Genomic DNA, 12,258 nt, shown 5'->3' with positions numbered 1-12,258 from the left:
CGCTCTCCACAGTTTCACTCTGCGCTGTGTGAAGAAGCCCTCCCTTTTCTCTGTCCTGAATCTCCCACCCACCAGCTTCATAGGATGACCCCGCTGGGTTCCAGTATTTTGAGAGAGGGAGAAAAACATCTCCCTCTCCACCGTCTCCACACCATGCATTGTTCTGTACACCTCTCTCGTGTCTCCCCTCACTCTCCTTTTCTCTAAGCTAAAGAATCCCTGCTGTTGTAACCTTCTCTCATTGGGGAGTTGCTCCAGCCCCTTGATAATAATAAAAAATAATACTTGTAGTTGCTCTTTTGTGCACATCTTCCAGCTCCTGCACTTTCTACGTGCCCTGCTCTCGTGCCTGCAACACGGGCCTGACATTCAGGAGTGACAAATGCCGTGCTCTTCTCCCCACCTCACCCCCACAGTCTTTTCTGCCAGGAACAAAACCCCTTCCCCGTTTAATCTCGACCTGCTTTTTAAAAGCCAGAGGCGTGGGGCCGGCTAAAGTCAGCCCAACCCAAGCAAGCCTGGAGGGGTCCTTCAACTGTTCATGGGCCCTGGCGAGTGCCTGCCAGGGCCAGATTTTGGTGCCGACGGTGCCGGAGCGCCTCATGAGTGATTCTACAGTGACCGCTTTTTTGATGAGGCGACGAGCTTGCACTGAGGAGACAGCCCCACACCAGGCTTTGTTCGCGAGGCTTGCGCCAAAGGGGAGAGCAGGCCCGCACCGCACATGAGGGTGGCTTTGGGAACGTGATGGGGCGTCTCCCTCTCTCTGTCAGGCCGAAGCGGCCACCGCTGCTGAGGCTGAACCCTGCTTCCTTGCACATTAACTCCCAGCAGGCAGGCTGGGAAGAGGCAATTACAAAAGCCAATTAAATTGCTTGGCAATGTCCTACATGCACACAAAACCTCCACCTGAGCTTTTTTTGCTCCCCTGCTCCCCTCGCTGCACTTCCCTGCGAAGCAACCACAGGGCTGAGGTGTGCTGCAATTTTTTCTTAGCGTGGTTTGGCGGGGGGGGGGGGACGGGCCAAAAGTGAGCACTTTGGGGAATGGATTGGAGGTTACGTCTTGGAAATGTATTACCATTCTAAAATTGCTTGCAAAGGCACACCAGAGGCCAGGTATGCGAACGTGCCTTGCGGGATAGGGCCAAAGGTCCAAGTCGGTCCAGGATTCAGGCGCCAACAGCTGTTGCCCAGAGGCCTCTGGGGGATTTGCCGACAGCTCATGACGGCAACTAAATCCAACTAAAGCTACTTTTGTGCACCTGGTTGTACAAACGTAACGTGCACACATGTGCAATGGAAAGATTTGGCAGAGCGCCACTCATGCTCTTTAAGTTTGCAGAATGACCCCGTTGGATACTGCCCCTGGCGCCCTCCAGTTGGGTTGGACTGCAACTTCCATCATCCCCAGCCAGCGTGGGGCACATCTGGAGGGCAACCAGGCTGGGGAAGGCTGGTGGGTTATTAGGTAGGGCTGATATTTATTTATTTAGTATCAAATGACTACTTGTCCAGATGGCTACGTTCCATAAAATAAACATGTAGGTTGACTGTTCAAACTACCTGGGTGGGTTCCCTAAGCTTGTCTCAGGACAGATAAAAGGGAAGACTTCTTCACATAGCACCTAGTTAAACTGGCTGGCCTTGTGTGAGCAGAATGCTGGACTAGATGGACCCTTGGTCTGATCCAGCAGGGCTCTTCTGAGGTGCTCGTGTTCTCATTCTCGCCTTACGTGCTGGCTTTGAAGTGCGCAGCCAGTCTACAGACCGTCTGTTGTGGGGAGGATTTCATGGGATGTCTGGACTTTTTGGATGTGGTGAGCAACTTGCCTAACGCCCTCTAGAAGCCAAGGGCTTACAGGGGGACCCCCAGCACATCACTGCCCCGTTGCACTCACTGGGACCTACTTCTGAGTCAATACGTGAGGGGTCAAGCTGCAAATAATTCCACGCCAACTACGCAAGTGGAACAGTGTTTCTCCCAGTCCCTGGTTGGAGCCAGTCTGAACACTCCCATCTGCCCCTCAAAATCTGGGAAGTCCTTCACCCCATGAGCCCGCTAGCAGCCGCGTATATATTATCTGAAGACGGCAGGCTGGTTGCTGGGAAGAAAGCAGTGTTGCCTTCCTCCTAGCCCTCAGCAGCTTCTCATGTGAGGCTTTTAATTACAACAAGTGTGGTTTCCTATTAATTGCAGCAATTGGGATGCTTGGTTTTCTGGGTTAATCGGTAATTGCTTTTCTCGAGGTGTCATGGTGGGGAAGAGGGAATTCCCCCCAACACAGTAACGAAATCCAGCAAGAGGAGGAGTGAATGATGCAACTTCCTTGGATGCCTGTGCCAGATGGGCACCCCTTCCCCTCCCGTTGCTGCAGGGCTGGCCCAAGACGTTTTGCCACCTGTGGCAAAGGACAAGATGGATCCCCTCCCCTCAGTTCCATGAACAGAACCCAGCTGAACCTTCATTCAACCCTGGCTGTGGTAAAACTTCTTCTGCAGCACTTGAGGGCAGCAAGATCACGCAGGGGAGAGCAGGGCACAGCTCGGTTCTCGAGCACCTCGCCACCACCTGCCACCCTACGGCACCTTCTGCCCGAGGCCGCTGCTTCACTTTGCTCAATGGCAGGGCCAGCCCTGCTTTGCTGGGTCACCAAAGCTTCTTGTGAAGTGTGCATGTTGCTGGATTTCAGATCAACTCCTGAGCAGGAACACGGAGGAGAACTTTCCCGTGTCAGTTTGTCTGCTGAAGGAACATTGGAATCCAGGTTTTTGGCAGAGGAATTCAGACTGCTTGGGCAGTGATTCTGGAGGCCGTTTCAAGTCTTAAATTCCACTTTCTTGGCATCACGATGTTTCAGAAGGTTTCTTAAATATTCCAATCTCTACATCATTTCAACGTTCTTCATCTGAGTCACTCTCGGCTGGCTTTGTAATATCTCTCAGAAGTCTTGCATTGCTGCCCAAAAGGAATTTCAGCTGGCCGCCGTTCTGTAAGTTTTTTTTAATGGCAAGCACAAACCTAGGTGTGTTGACCTAGACCCTATTGAGCTCAATGGGTCTTACTCCCTAGTATGTGTTCAGGACTACCATTAGGTCAGAGCAATCCTATACTTCTAATTAAGCTTCGGGGTGGTGGCGGAAAAGATTCTTCTGCTCTACTGGGAAAATGTTCACTGCATCTAAAGTGTGCTCAGCTTGGGTGGGGGTGGGGGGAACATGCAACCAGAAAGCCCCCAACTGGCATACAACAACAGATGTGCCCCCAGCAACCCTGGAAATATAGCCATTGTCCACCAATCCAGGATTATGTCAGAAATGCCAACCACACATGGAGAGAGCTGACGAACACAGAGTCCAGACTCTCTGTTTTCTGGCTACTGGTTGCCTGCTGGCTTGTCTCATGGAAGCAAAGCACTGGGGAAGTGTCCTCCGCTTAATTTCTCCACATAGCTCGTCGCTTTTCCGAGGGGGCCGAGCTGAAGGTGGGAAGGAAGTGATCAATCTTTTCCTGCAAGCCAACCACGAGGGGATAATTAGGTGCCCCTGTGTCATTTCGACCTTCCTTGCCAAGCAATTGAATTCTCAGTTACCGCTGCTGGCTGGACGAAGGCTGCAGAATCTGCTGCCACTGTGCCATTATACTCCTTGCGGTGATGCTCATCGCACATCAGGCTGGGGCAGCGGGAATCTCCATAGCAACGATTTTGGGGCATGGATTGATGAACCAGAGGGGAGAGAGAGAGAGAGAGAGAGAATGGATTCAGCCATCAGCCTTCCTGAACATAAAGGGTGGGCATTTCGGAGAGAAACTGAATGTGTGCCTCTCCACCAGTGGAGAAATAAGCACTGCGGTGGTGGGACCTAGTCGCTTAAGAGCATTAGAAGACCCCTGCTGGATCAGTCCATCCAGTCCAGCATTCTGTTCACACAGTGGCCGACCAGCTGTCAACTGGGAGTCCACAAGCAGAACACAAGTGCAAGAGAACCCTCCTGCCCATGTTCCCCACCAACTGGTGTACATAGGCTCACTGCTGCTAGTACTGGAGGTAGCACAGAGCCATCAAGACTAGTAGCCATGGATAGCCTTTTCCTCCTCCAGGAATTTGTCCAACCCCCTTTTAAAGCCATCCACATTGGTGGCCATCGCTACATCCTGTGGTAGCGAATTGCATAGTTTAACTCTGCGCTGTGTGAAGAAGTCCTTCCCTTTATCTGTCCTGAATCTCCCCCCACTCAGCTTCATAGGATGACCCCATTGGGTTCTAGTATTTTGAGAGAGGGAGAAAAATTCTTCCTCTCCACATTCTCCACACCACGCTTAATTTTGTACACCTCTGCCATGTCTCCCCTGACCCTCCTTTTTTCCAAGCTAAACAATCCCAGCTGTTGTAACCTTCCCTCCTAGAGGAGATGCTCCAGCCCCTTGATGAGTTTGGTTTCCCTTTTCTGCCCTGTCGGCAGCATCCCCACACAATACAAATGCCCATTGTCCCCCCATTCCATTCATGAGAGGGTTCTCATGGCGAAGCAACCATGAAAAAGCCCACGCCGTTTCTTAGAGGGTGCAGCTAATCTGAAAAGCCAGTTCATCTAGTTAGGGAAATGAAAAAAGAATGCAGAGGCCAGTTTGCACCATTTGTGGTTCCCTAAAATACTGGCTGGGCACCAAGTTGGGCAAGGGTGGGTTGGAGAGGCTGGCTAGGACTGGGGAGACCTGGGTTCAAATCTATCACCCAGCCATGAAGCTCACCTTGAGGCCGTCTCTCTCTCTCTGCCTAGCCTACTGCACAGGGGGAAAGAACTGTGCGTGTTGCTTTGAGCTCCTTGTAGGGAAGGTGGTATATGTATTATATATATATATATATATATATATGGAGAGAGAGAGAGAGAGAGAGAGAGAGAGAGAAAGAGGTAGGTGTAAAGTGGCACAACATCAAGGCAACAAGGAGGCTCTGGATTCACTATGGATGCTGGCAGTCTTAAGGTAAAATGTATGTATAAGACAGATAGAAAGACTAACAACAGAGTATTTTTTAAAAATATTTCATTTATTATATTTCTATACTGCCCCATAGCCGAAGCTCTTTAGGCGGTTCACAAAAATTAAAAACCATTAAAATGCATTATATAAATATAAAAACCATTCACATAATGACATAAAGCAAGTAACACACAACAACAACAACAACGTATATCTAAAAGTATTTAAAACCATCAGCCAGGGACAATTAAGAGACTCAAATATGCTTTGAGCCAAATGTTTCAGCTTCTGCCCCTGGTAGCAACATGCATTTCCACTAATGTGGTTTATTTAACTGAATGTAGAAAAGAAAAGAGGATGTTGTATGCAACATGTAGGGGATACTGCAATGGACCTAAGAACAAGATTCTGTAACCACAAATCTCCGCTTCTTGCCAAAAAAGCTGGAGCAGTCTGTTGCAAGACATTTCAACTCACCTTCACATAGTCTCTCTTTTACAATTGCTTCCAGCTGAATAAACAAAGGACACAGACATGCTTGACAAAAGGGAAAACTGGATCTACCAATTCAGAACTCTTAGTCCAAACGGCCTTAATCTGGAGGACAACTCGTAAGCATAATGCCTGTCCTACCTCTGTTTTTTCTCCTAAGGAACTTTCATCTCCAGGCATTCCAAACTGCCACTCCTGATACCCAGTTAACAGCATAGCTACTGATGAGGGTGGAAGCCACAATGTTTAGCTTAAAAAATATATTTTTCAACGCTCTGTGTTAATCTGTCAGTCTCTCTCTCACAACTGCTCGTCTATCATAGTTTTGAAAAGCCAGAAGGGGAAAAGGAGAAAAAGTGTTCTGCCCTCTGTTATCCACAGTTCAAAACAGAGGTGGGCAAGCTGCAGGATGCAGGCCACAGACAGCCTCCAGCATCTTCCGATGTGGCCCCTGATACCCCCCATTGACATTGCCCACCTCTAGGTTCATGCCTGACCCAGATAGCCTTTTCTCCATCTGAGGAGGGAGAGAAGGGCCCCTTTGAAATGTAAATTAGACCGACCAGGCTCTGAACACATCGCATTTCAAGTGCTTGTGTGTGTGTGCAGACGTGTTTACAGCAGGTGTGTTGAACCTCTTCCAGCCCGAGGGCTGAACCCCTTTTCTGAGAAGCTCTCGGGGCTGCCCTGTGGTGGTGGGTGGAGCTGAAGGCAAACGGGGGTGGGACCAAAGGTATAAAAAATGCCAGCATGTTGTCAGCTAAAGCCAGTAACTCAGCCTTAGGAGAGACATTTCAACCTTTTAGAATGGGGAGTGGGGGGAACTGCAGAAAAGCCAGGAAACCACTCAACAAACAGCAGTCAGGGGAAAGGGGGCGGGGTCAGGAGAAGGGGGCTTGGCCTTTTGGAGAACCCCGGAGGGCCAGAATGGCATCTTAGGAGGGCTGCATTTGGCCCTGGGCCTGCGGTTCTTCACCCCTGCTTTAGAGTCTGGACTTTACACTTTAGGTGCATGTTCATTAGACACCCCCCCAGATGTAACATCTGGAGCAGCCAGATGTTTGGAGTTCCTGACCATTGGCCCTGCTGGCTATGGATGATGGGAGTTATAGTCCAACATATTTGAGGGGGGCACCAGCTCAGGGAGATGCTCCAGATGGGTGGTCTTGGGCGCCATATTGGGAAAAGCTGGGGGCCGCATGTGTCTCAGAGCTTTGACACCTCTGTTTTGAACTGTTGATAACAGAGGGAGGGACGATTCTCCTCCCTTTTCTCCTTCTTCTCAGGGTAGTAACATTTTAACAAAGGATTCCCAAGAGGCAGAAATAGAAAACAATAAGAGAGTGTCTGTAATTCCTGACCATGGCAGCTAACTGGCTATAAAATTACCACAAGTATTTACGGGAAAAGATTCATTCATTAATTAGCATGTATTGGCTCTAAAGGTCCTGTTATGTCCTCCGCAGCGGTTGACCTATTCCCCCTTTGGTGGATCCAGCTCTTTTGAGCCTCCCCCCCCTTTGACGGAAAAACCGGACTGCCATCTTCCTTTTATGCCTTCGATTGTTCTGTCTCCAGCACATGCAACTTTGGAGAGTTAATTGGCTGTCTGCCAATTAAAACATGCTCATTCTTTTCAATGAGTAGGGTTCGTTTCTTTTAAAAAGGAGGAATGAGATATTTCCCCAAATCGGCTGTCTATTAAAAATAAAAGGCTTCTTCCCCCACTTCTTTGAGGGGGAATAGATTGGTAGGTTTCCCCCCTCCAGTCAGCTCAAACAAACCCTCCTCTTTCACTCCTTGTGTGTCTGTGTCTTTCTTTCCAAGAAATGAAACAAAGAGCCCATCTTTGCACAAGTGAGTAGAAAATGAAGACCCACTGTTGAATCTTGGCCAATCGCTTCATCGTAATCATGTAGTCCTGCTGAGAGTTTGCTGCAATTACGTTGCACTTAGAGAGGGATGGAGGGAGGCAGAGAAAAAGAGAGAGAGAGAATCCCAGCCACCCCCTCCCTATTGAAAACACAAACGGAGGTGAAATACATTCCCCGCAGGCAGAGCAGTCCGTCCCAATGACATCCCGGTGAAGACACTGTCATTTCAGGAAGCCTTCCTTGAGTGACCAGCTGTGGTTCGTTCCATTTGGCATCTCCTGCTCCTCCTCACCACCACTGTTGTCTGGGCCAGAGCGAGAGGCAGGCGAACAAGCAGGTTGCAACGGGGAGGAGAAGCAGCAACTCCAGGGGGCTCTTGTGAGTGGGCCCCTGCTGGGGTGTGGGCCCTTGGCAGGTGCCCAACCATGCCTACCCTAGACGCCAGCTCTGTCCATACCAAGAGTTCCAGAAACTTGTCCCAGAAACCACACACAGCACAAGGACTTTGCGTTTCATTTGGAGAGGTTCATTTCTGGCTTGGTTTCCACCTAGCACAACACGGAACATGTTCCAGGTCCAAAGGGGATGAGCTCCTAGTTTCTGCAGTGTGAAACCCTTGCTCTGATGTGAAGTGTGTCTTCCTCCACAATCCTACACCTGAGGTCAAGTTTGCTGCTGCTCAAGGTTCTCCCTGTCCAACCAGCTGCAAAAATGTCAACGTCATTGGCTCCAACATCTCACCTCAACAACTCATCTGTCAGTCTGTTTTTCCCAAGCAGGTGGTAGGGTGTACTTGTGGTGATGGTAGTAGCCAACACCACTCATTTGAATACAGTTTCTCCCAGCCTGGAGCTGTAGTGATGTGGGGAAATGACACCTCTTGGATTTCTGCCTGTGATGGCACAGGAGCTCTGCCAGCGCCAGGTAAATAAATGTGGCAACCCTTCTAGCTACGAGTGTGTGTGTGTGTGTGTGTGTGTGTAACATCCTGTCACTAGCTGGGTTGAAATCCCAGTGCTTTTGGAGTATATAAGCAAGACAGAATCAAATTGGGGTCGTATGTCGCACTATAGTAATTTGCTGCTGAGTAGTGCTACTAATCCTGGGAAAAGAGTAGTGTTGTTAATCAACAGATGCATTTGCTTTGGGCAGCACATGGCGCACGCAGGGGAGGGCACAGCAGTGCATTATCTCCATGTTGTGGGCACATTTGCTTAATCTTCCCAGCGTAGCTATCTCATAGTTGTCGTCCTGCTCTTGTTGGCCTTTAAAAGCTGGTTGGGTGCGGGAAAAGCAACACAGACAAGAGATTTGATGGAGAGCCCATCAAGGGCGTTCTTGAGGGATGATCCTCCCTAATCTCCTTTTGCATGAATCCGAGAGGGGTGGAGAAAGGACAGAAAAAAATCTGTTTCTCTCTCTGCTTGCATCCAGACAGATCTACCCATGAGAAGGCCTTGTCCAGTTATTTCATCTTTTCTCTCTTAGCGGATTATCCATGGTAAGACAAAAGATAGAAGCGGGGGGGAGGGGACAATGGAGGGTTATGAACTGAAGATGGCAGTGTCTGGTCCCCACTGCTCTGGTGAAAAAAATCCGTGAATGAGGAGGGGCATGACACCAGGAAACCCTCATCTGGAAGTACCTGTATCTCTCCCCAGAACACACCAGCCATCTGCTCGAGTCAGAATGATGCAATTATTGTGCTTTGACATTCTGAAAGGTGCCCTGGGATTTTTATGGAAAGGTGGGGTTTAAATCCCTCCAATATAGCTAAGGAGATATATATCCATCTTGAAATTAAATTTCTAATACAACCTTGAGGCTGTAACCTAGCACTGAAGTCTTGCGAAACCACTGAGGGGTTTACTCTCCATTTAATTCTGGTTTCTTCCGTTGATGTGACCTTCAGAGATGTGTTTGTATGGTGGGTTGGTGGTGTTTTTTGGGGGTGGGAGGGGGTATAATTTAATGGAACTTGCTCCTGTTCTAAGTGTAATTCTGCAAGAGACATAGAGGCCACATTTAAATCAATGTCAGATTTGAAAGCACACATGCTGTCTTCCTCTCTCTTACAAACAGGCCTGGTGCCAGAGGATGGCAGGCTTGAACATTTGCTAGGGGCCCAAAGTCCAGCCATGTTCCCACTGCTCTTTTTACTTTGCATAGAGTGCCCAACCCAGAAGGTAAGGGAGGTGAGAGAGAGGAGTCTCGGTTTGCATGGCCTTCCTCTTCTGGGTTAAACTGCCCTGCTAAGGAAGTCTTCTCCATGGGTGTCCCAAAAACTTGCAGTGCCCCCTTTGCCCATAATCCGGCACTGCTTGTGTTTTCAAGTGGTGTCCCTCAGAACTTAAGGGTTTCCCTGATGCTTATGCAAGAGTTTGGCAATGACGGAGGAGAGTCCCTGAAATCCAGCTTGCTGACCGCTGCCGATCCTCCCTTAGAACTCATGTCGTCAGGGGTCCAGTTGTGGGACAAGCTTTTTTGGACTGGGGCACCTGCTGTGGCTTTGGTGAATGGTGCGAGTGCTGCTTGCGCACTGTTGGGACATTTTTTGGACATGCATAGAGGTGAGAGAGGATCGCAGCAGTTGGTCCCGCCCCCGCCCCCAACATGCATTCAGCAAAATATCTGAGAGGACCTGGGAAGTCACACATCCATCTCTGCCAAGCAGCTTTTCAATTGGAAATCATAAATTGACTGTGTGTGTGTGTGTTTTAAGATGACAAATTAATAGTCAGTCAAATAAACTGATAAGCGGAGCTTCAAAGTGTTTTTTACGAGGCAAAGAGCCAACCTGAATCATGGAGGGAAAGTGCGAGGCAGATGGCTGAATCACTGTTTGAATTGCTTATATTGATACACCGTCGAATGCATTGCAACGGCAGAGGGAAGACAGGGTCAAGCTATGGGAGGAAAAGCAACATGCCAAGTTCGGCTTGTAAGTTGCAATTGTAAACACCCCCAAAGAGGCTTTACGTCGTCGTTACAGAGGCCCCCCCGGCTCCGCCATTGTCTTCTAACGTATGATCCTCCTGTGCTCCTTCTGGACTGCGTGGCAGATGGAACCCGATGTCCTTTCTGTCTTTGGTTCTTTCCTTTCAGTATTCTGCAGGTGCATAAGCTCCTGCCTTTAACTGATGCAGCAGTTGGGAGTTCAAAGGCAGGCGAAACAAACTATTTTATTTTTCTTCAGAAAGGAGCATTAAAATCAGATGCCCCCAACTGGATGATTTGCAGATGCGTTGGACTGAAGCTCCCACAATCCCCAGCCTTCATGGCCAATGGCTATGCTTGCTGGGAATGATGGGACTTGGAGTTGCACTCATCTGCATGGCACCAGATTGGAGAAGGAAGATTTAAAGGTCTGTCAAGATCAGGTGTGGGCAGACTTCAGGCTTCTGCAATCTACTTTTCTTTTGTGTTTTTGTTTACTAGAACCCCAAGTTACACCCACTGCAGCCAGGACTAGATAACATCCAAGGACTCTTTGCAGGGCTGCCGTCAAGGGTAGGCGTGGTTGGGCACCTCCCAAGGGCCCATGCCCTAGCAGGGGCCCACTGACAAATGCCCCTGGAGTTGCTTCTCCTCTTCCCCATTGCAACCTGCTTGTTCAGTTGTTTCTTGCTCTGGCCCAGACAACAGCAGCGGTGAGTAGGAGGAGCAGCAGATGCCAGTGCCGACATGCTCACTGCCTGCCAAGGAAGCGAGGGGTCGCGATGACGACGAGGAGCAAGAGCTGCTGGCGACAATGGTGGCGAGAAGGTGGACTCACCGAGGGGGGAGCCATGGAGCATGGCTTTCCAAGGAGCTTTAGAAAGCTGGAGCAGACACTGTCCCTTTGAACGCTATGGTGTTATAGTTCCCTTTTCCTAATGGCTCCAAGCCCTGATGGAGATATGCATCCTCCATATTTTGGGGCCATACACTACTGAGCATCAGCTGATGGGAAGCAGTCGCTGGAGAGGGCTGTGCCAACAGGGAAAGCCTACCCTGCAAGTAGAGCCCACTGCACTATGGCAACCCAACTCTATCTACCATTGCGTTCCCCTCATCCCCACATAAACTGGATTCAGCATAAGCTGTATGGCCTTTAGCCCTTCCTAAGCTCACTAAAATCTTGGCTTCCATCTTCCTTTTGCTTGCTTCCTCGCCACGGCTTAGCTCCAACAACTAACTGCCCATTGGCTTATGAATCTCTCCCTGCGTGCGTTAATTAACATTCATTGGAGATTATTAATGACCGTTTGGAAGGATAGAAATAGCACTTGAGTCAGAAGTGCCGGCCATTTTGTTGTTGTTGTTCAGTTGTCCAGTCGTGTCCGACTCTTCGTGACCCCATGGACCATAGCACGCCAGGCCTTCCTGTCCTGCGCTCTCTCCTGGAGCGTGCTCAAGTCCATATTCATTGCATCGGTGATGCTATCTAGCCATCTCATCCTCTGCCGTCCCCTTCTCCTTTTGCCTTCAGTCTTTCCCAGCATCAGGGTCTTTTCCAGAGAGTTTTCTCTTCACATTAGGTGGCCAAAATATTTCAGCTTCAGCTTCAGTATCTGTCCTTCCAATGAGCACTCAGGGTTGATTTCCTTTAGGATGGACTGATTGGACCTCCTTGCAGTCCAGGGGACTCGTAAGAGTCTTCTCCAGCACCACAGTTCGAAAGCATCAATTCTTCAGCGCTCAGCCTTCCTTATAGTCCAGCTCTCACAGCCATACATTACTACTGGGAAAACCATCGCTTTGATTAGATGGACCTTTGTCGGCAAGGTGATGTCTCTGCTTCTTACTATGCTGTCTAGGTTTGCCATAGCTTTCCTCCCAAGGAGCAAGCGTCTTTTAATTTCATGGCTACAGTCACCATCTGCGGTGATCTTGGAGCCCAAGAAAGTAAAATCTGTCACTGCTTCCA

This window comes from Heloderma suspectum, chromosome 13, assembly GCF_057233095.1.
Source record: "Heloderma suspectum isolate Gila_16-S chromosome 13, 16-S_ref, whole genome shotgun sequence".
Classification (NCBI taxonomy): Eukaryota; Metazoa; Chordata; class Lepidosauria; order Squamata; family Helodermatidae; genus Heloderma; species Heloderma suspectum.
The sequence above is the reverse complement of the archived record's forward strand: the minus strand, read 5'-3'. Positions refer to the sequence as shown.